The sequence below is a fragment of the Aptenodytes forsteri genome, unplaced genomic scaffold, assembly GCF_000699145.1.
Source record: "Aptenodytes forsteri isolate BGI_AS27 unplaced genomic scaffold, ASM69914v1 Scaffold483, whole genome shotgun sequence".
NCBI lineage: Eukaryota > Metazoa > Chordata > Aves > Sphenisciformes > Spheniscidae > Aptenodytes > Aptenodytes forsteri.
The window spans coordinates 524,949-531,564 of record NW_008795316.1 but is presented as its reverse complement, the minus strand read 5'-3'; positions in this window follow the sequence as shown (position 1 = coordinate 531,564).

Here is a 6,616-nt window from a genome sequence, read left to right as displayed (position 1 = left end):
ACTTCCCCTCCGGGGCAACCCTGCCGGGCTGCGGACAGGGGCAACCCACCGCGCTGGGCTCTTCCCCAGGCAAAGGGCTCTTCCCCGGCAGAGTGCTTCCAGGCTGCCCTGGCTGTGGCCACCTGGCAGGGGCTGCTCCGGGGAGCCCTGGAAGGGAGCAGAAAGCAGCAGCGTCAGCCCCGGGGCACCAGCCCTGCGCTGCCCTCCCACCCACGGCTCCCACCCACGGCTTCCACCCACAGCTCCCACCCGCCAGCACCCCGTGACACTGCACAGGGCTCCTGGATGGGCAAAGCCCACAGGGATCTGCCCCTTGATGGCTCAGGGTCTCAGACTTGGCACTTTGATGCTGAGCCGGGGCATCGAGGGCAGGACGCTCCCCGTGCTCGCAGCAGCCGGCTTTGCCATGGCGCCGCATGGCTGCCTTCTCCCCTGCGGCGTTTCCCGGTGGGATTTCAGGCCTCTGCCTGCCCACTGCTGCCTGCACGGCCAGGGCAACACAGCCCTCCGGGCCACGCCAGTGCCTCCCGGCGCGTGGCAGCGTTGTGGTGGGGCCAGCGTGCGTGTGTCCTGGGGTGCTCCCGGGGGGGTGCAGGGGACAGGTGAACGTTGCAGTAGCAACTTCTTAGCAAAACAAATACAAATGCAGCATGTGCTATTTAACCAGGGCATAAATATATCAGTAAGCGTATTTAGCTGCACGCTCTCCTGTTGGGCAGCAGCAAGCGATCCCGCTCAGCAGCGGAGCAGCGCGGCACGAGGCTCCCCACCGGCAGTGCTGGCACCTTGACATCGCTCTGGGACAGGGCACGGGACCAACATGTTAGCAATGCAGGCACCAGCGCTGCCGGCTTGCTGGCAAAAGGCGGGTTGTATCGTAAGGCTTAAAACCAGCCTGTAAACCGAGACCAAAAGAAACTCGAGTTTCTTCAACACATTTTTATCAGCGTGCCATGGCCCCAGCGTCTTGTTACACAGAGCAACAGCAAACCTGGCTCCCGCTGCGCAGGAGCCACTGCTGCCTCGGACTTTAAGCCTTAGAATAAAACAGCCCGGCTTGCAACACATGCAGGAGCATTCAGAAAGAAGGGGTTCTGTAAAATATCAAACACTGCTCTCAAAATCACTTCACTGATCATTCAAAAGAAACGCAATTTTCACTTCTTTGAAAGTTGGCCATTTTAAAAAAAAAAAAAGAGAAGGAAAAATAATTCTTCTTTGAGAATTTCCTTTCTCCCAGAGCTGCACCTCCCTGGTGGGGCTGGTGCTTTCGGAGGGCTCACGGGGGGGGGGAGATGCCCTGAACCTGCCACGAAGCAAAGCGCAGGGCCAGCTGCCAGCCCGGGCAAGGAACGTGCTGCTGTCAGGTCCAAGGCGGGCACAGGCGGGTGGGCAGCAGAGCTCAGCCCGCTGGAGCTCGGCTCTAACAACCTGCAGGTTCTTATTTTGGTTAGAGATGCCCCGAGCAGGGCTGTGAGGGGTGGGGGTCCCCACTCGCCCCAGGGGGTCCCAGCCCCGTGGATGGAAGCTGCTCTGCCCAGCCGGGAGGGACCATTCCGGCCCCCCCCCAGGCAGCCCAGTCTGGGTCCGGTCCAGCCCGTCTCGGTCCCATCTGCAGCACCCCAGGGGCCTGGCCAGGCTGACATTTCCACCGGTCCCTGCCCTGGTCGCCGGTTCAACTGACAAACCTCCTCCCGAGCATCCCTACGCCTGCGTGCTGGTACCACCGCCGTCTCCGTCCTCAGCAGGAGTTTTGCAGAACACGAAGATTATAAAATTTAAGCAAGGGCTAAACCTCACAAGGGTTACAACTCTTCACAGGAAGCTTTCATAAATACAAGGATGAAAACAGACATTTAAACACACATCACTGAACATCATCATCAACACTGATCTAGCTGAAGATGTCCCTGCTTGTTGCAGGGGGGTTGGACTAGATGAACTTTAAAGGTCCCTTCCAACCCAAACCATTCTGTGACTCTATGATTCTATGAAAATACGGAAAATATTCTTAAAATCTAGAGAGGCCGGGTGTTTCCAGCGCGCCCGTACTTGCCTGCAGTGGGTGCTGCCTGCAGCTCTGCCCACAGGGCGAGGAGCCCCAGCAGGAAGATGCCTCTCGCAGTCATGCTGCCGGAGCCAGTGGCCAGGGCTGAGCCGGGCAGCAATTTAAAGTTCCTCCCAGGCAGCCCGGGTCTGGGAATGGGAGGAAGCAGCTCGCAGGTGACTTGTAGGAACCTCCCACGTTTTACTGTAATTCTGTTTTCTAAAGAGCCACTCCAGCTGCCTTTCTCCACCCACAACCAAGGCAGGAGCAGGATCCAGAGTCGGCTGGATCCGCAGTCGGCACAGCGCAGGGAGGACATCACGGGGATGGGGAGAGGGGAAGGGCGAGCCCCGGCTGCAGGGAGGCAGATTCTTCACCGCTGCTCTTGATGGGAATCCCTACCACCTTGCTGAAGGCTGTGACCGACCCCTCTGCCACTGCCGCCCAGCAGCACTAGGGACAAACCATCCTCCCCGAGCCCCAGCGCGCAGGACGCTGCCGATGCCTCCCTGCGATGCTGGGCAGGAAAAGGCAGGGCTACCCACGCCCGCTCCCGATCGGTCCCGTTCCTGCCGGTCCCTTTGGGCAGGTCCCCACCCCGGGGACCGGGATCCTTCAGGCAGCGCTGGTCCTGCCACCAGTGCTGCCCCTGCCAGGGCATCTCCCACTTCCCCGAGAGCGTTCTGGGAGGTGTGTGAAGGAGCGGGCCTCCAGTGCCGTTGCTTTGTTAAATGGGATTTGCAAAGACAGTCCGAGTTAGCTGCAGGGAAAGAAAGGGCCAGCCCAGAGGCAGCCCCGTCCAGAACGGCACCATCTGCCACCGTCCCGCGGGAGCACAGCGCTAGCTGCGCAGGTCCCGTACCATCGCTTTGGTGAACTGCTGTATTTAAAAACCAGCAGGAATAAACGCCCCTGGCAGCCGGACCACTTCTCGTTATGCAGCACCACCAGTTTCTTTTCCTCGTGTCACTGCTGTGTTAAAACTGTGAGGGACAGTACAGTGGGAAGCACGCACATGCAAAACCTGGTGCAGTTTTAAAGACGAGAGCTCTCGACTGAGACGGGGCATCTCCTGGCAGACAGCAGCAGCCGCGACACTGCTCAGAAAGATGTTTGGGAAACTGTGAGCGAGCTTTATCAACAGCAGCGGCCACCTGCACTGCCCCAGCGCTGGGCTCTGCCCGCAGGCAGGAGCCCGTCCCTGCCTCACAGTCTCAGACGAAATAGGCGCAGGGGATGAGCACCCACCCAGGCAGCAGCGCTGGGGAGCTCCCTCCTTCCACATGCAAATGCCCCTTGTCCCCAAGGCTGCTGTTTCGCACAGGAGCCACTATTTGCAGATTTTTGCAGGCCCAATATTCAAGGCTTCTTTTGAAAATCTGTCTCTAAACCCAATATTTCATTTGCTTGTTCCGTTCACGAGCAGCGTGCTCCAGCTCTTTCTATGTTACTAATGTAAATCCCCAGGTTTTGGCATCCCAATGTGCGAGCTGAAAGTTTCCTCAGCAAATTAACGCTGTCCCCCAGCCCCACGGGGTCCTTCTCCTTTGTGCCCTCCCCAAATCCCCTGTTACCACGGGGCAGCCCCGCGCGGACCTGGGCACGCACCAGGAGCAGGCAGAACTCGGTGCAATCCTTCATCCAGCCCAGCCGGAGACTCCGGCAAGGTGCCCTCAGAGCAGCTTTCTGGGAACTCTTGAACATAAATTGCAGGGTTTAGTGTCCATGCCCAGTGAATTTACACGAGCATTCAATAATTGCATGCATGAGCACCGAATGAGTTCACGCAGGAGCGCGCAGTTATCACCTACATGAACACCAAGGTAATTCCCGTAGGAGCACCCAAACAGCACAGCACAGGGACCCAGGGGAGCACACGGCATCCGTAGGCAGCGTCAGCGCCCAGCTAGTGCACACACGAGCACCCTATCCGTTCACCTCTGAGGGCTGTTTTGGGCACGGATTGACCGGTTTAGGCAGCAGTGCGTGTGCGGGAGGAGGCCACGGGCTGCCCCGAGCCGCAGCCAGTGGGCGCATCTGTTATCTCTAATCAGTGAGTAGAAGTTTGTGTTAACCGGCAATAGATTAAATTAATTAAAAATTACCTTGAGTCGAGACTATTTTGCCCACGGCTGAGACTCCCCAGCCTAAGGACAAGGCTGAGCATCCCTTTCACCAGGTCGAGTGCCCACAGTCCCTGGAGAACCGTAAGCAGAGGAACCGTTTCCCCTCGGCAGCCGGGGACCGGAGCTCAGGCTGCTCCCCGCTGCTGCGAATCCAGCAGAAGGGTCTGCTCCGGTGGAACGGTGCTCCGATGAAATGGAGCTCTCTGGAGGGAAAAGTCTCAGGATTTCAAGGACAAGAGCTCACCCAAGGCGAGGAGAGCACGGGAATCTGCCTTCAAACCCCAGGTCCAAACTGCCGGCCTTCACTGGAGACCCACATTAAGAGTAAATGAAAAATTAAATGTACTGCCACATTTACTTCCCTTTTCTCTGCATCTGATTTCAGGGTAAAGACTTATTTAATATGTTTGAGATAACAGATTAAGTAGTAACTTCAATTATGTGAGTGTCAACCCATTTAAATTAAGTTATTCTCAAGTCACACAGAAGTGCTAGTCAGAATCTGATTTCATAATTTTTTCCTTCCCTACTTAATTATTTCTTCTTCAATTGCACACAAACCAAAGTGCAGTCACTATTATAGGAGAATTTAAGGACTGGTCTGGCCAGGACACACCAGCACCAGGCAAGAATGGGTTGGACTTGCTGGATCAAAAGACAGAGTTTAAATCTGCAACTGTGGGGCGAGTGAAATTAATTGGTTTGAGCTCGACATTATTTCTACGATTCTAAGCAAGTGTGCGCCGTGAAAACTGAAAAGGCAAAGTTCCTGCTCAAAGAGCTTTCCATCAAAGTCACGTCAAAGCGATGCAGGTGCAGCGCAAGGGACTGTGCAAGTATGACTCAGGAGCAGGAAGGTGCACGGCTCCGTGCTGCCAAACCTGTGTGGGAAGAGGGCTCATTGCAAGAAATATGCTTTAAGTACAGGTTGAGTCTTCTCCTCGTGGCCGTGACTCAATTTGGATGCAATTTCCACGCAAACCGCCCGCGTCTGTTGAAGATCCAGTGTTTCACACCGCGCAGCTCCACGGCTTAACCCAACGGCCCAGTGCTTATCGTGCGCTGCTGTCGCTGTTAATCACTGTCAAGCAGGACACCCCGCGGAGCAGTTTGTGCCATCCTGCTGGCGTCGGCAGCACCGACTCCCTTCCACGCATCTGGCGAACGATCCGGAACAACTTGCGGGACCGCGGGGCTCCTTCCAACCCCGGGACTGCCGCAGCGGAGAGCTCTGCCTCTACCTCTGCCCCCGCGCTCGCCCGCCAGCTCTTGGGAACAACGCCATCGTTTTGGCACCTTTCCGTTTTAGCAGACCATAATATTGGTTAACATTTAGGGAACTAATGAAGGAGAACGCCTTACAAGCACATTTCTCTACCGAAATAAACACCTCGGAGAGATGAATCCTGCAGGTCCTGTTCCAGCGACACGATTCGGATCCCGCAGAGCAGGACCGTACCTGCACCCATCGCACATGGCAGCGCAGGTCCATGGAGAGTGGGGATGTGCACCAGAGCCCTCTGGCTCGCTCTCAGGAGGGACTAATGATCGCTGTGTGCCCACCAGGAACATTATTTGGGCCTCCGAATGCTTTTTGGTCGTGTTTCCCCTCTCCTCATCAGCCATTTCATGGTTCTCATTGATTACCTGCAGTGCAGCACCAGTCTCATGAGAAGCCAGGGGGTGAATAGAGAAAAGTAAACCAAAAAATCGCATCTTCTGCTGTGGCAGGACGCGGCAGGCGTGTGCAGCCCCTCACCAGGATCTTACAGACACTGGTGCCGCAGTCGTTTGCAAAAGGAAAAGCCAGAGCGAGTAAAGACCTGGAAAAAAAGAGCAAATGCCCACAGTGACGAGCAGCACTGCTCCTGCACCCGGATCCTCCCGGGGACGGCTGGGCTGCGGCCAGGGCAGGTCGTCACTACTCCGATGCAGAGCTTGCAGCATCCACATAAACCCCGCTTCCACGGGGTGCCAGGAGCTCACCTCAGACCCCCTCCACGTGCCCACCTGGCTCCGCAGACACGGAACGTCCCCGCTGCTTCCTGAGGCTGACATGGATCGATGGGAAAGGGGCTCTTGGCATTCAAACCGCTCGGTTTCTCTCTCCCTTCTGTTCCCCTTCCTCAGCCCACCGAAACGCAGGCTCCTCTGCGATGTCCTGCCAGCTGTCTTTCTGTGAAGGCTGGTATAATTTTACAGCGTTTGATGCTAAGGAATAATGTCATGCAGTTAAAGTTTACAGGCTACGATCCCATTCCTCCTTCCCGACCCCCCTGTGCTGCTCGTCCTCTTACGCCGCGGCCCTGCAGTGACCTGCAAGGGCAGACCCAACACCGTCCTGAAGATCCAGCGGGATAACAAAGCTTTGCCCGCAAGAGTCTCGCTGCCAAACCAGGATGTGGGATTGGGCTCAACAGGCTTTCCGCTGCCGCCAAAAGCC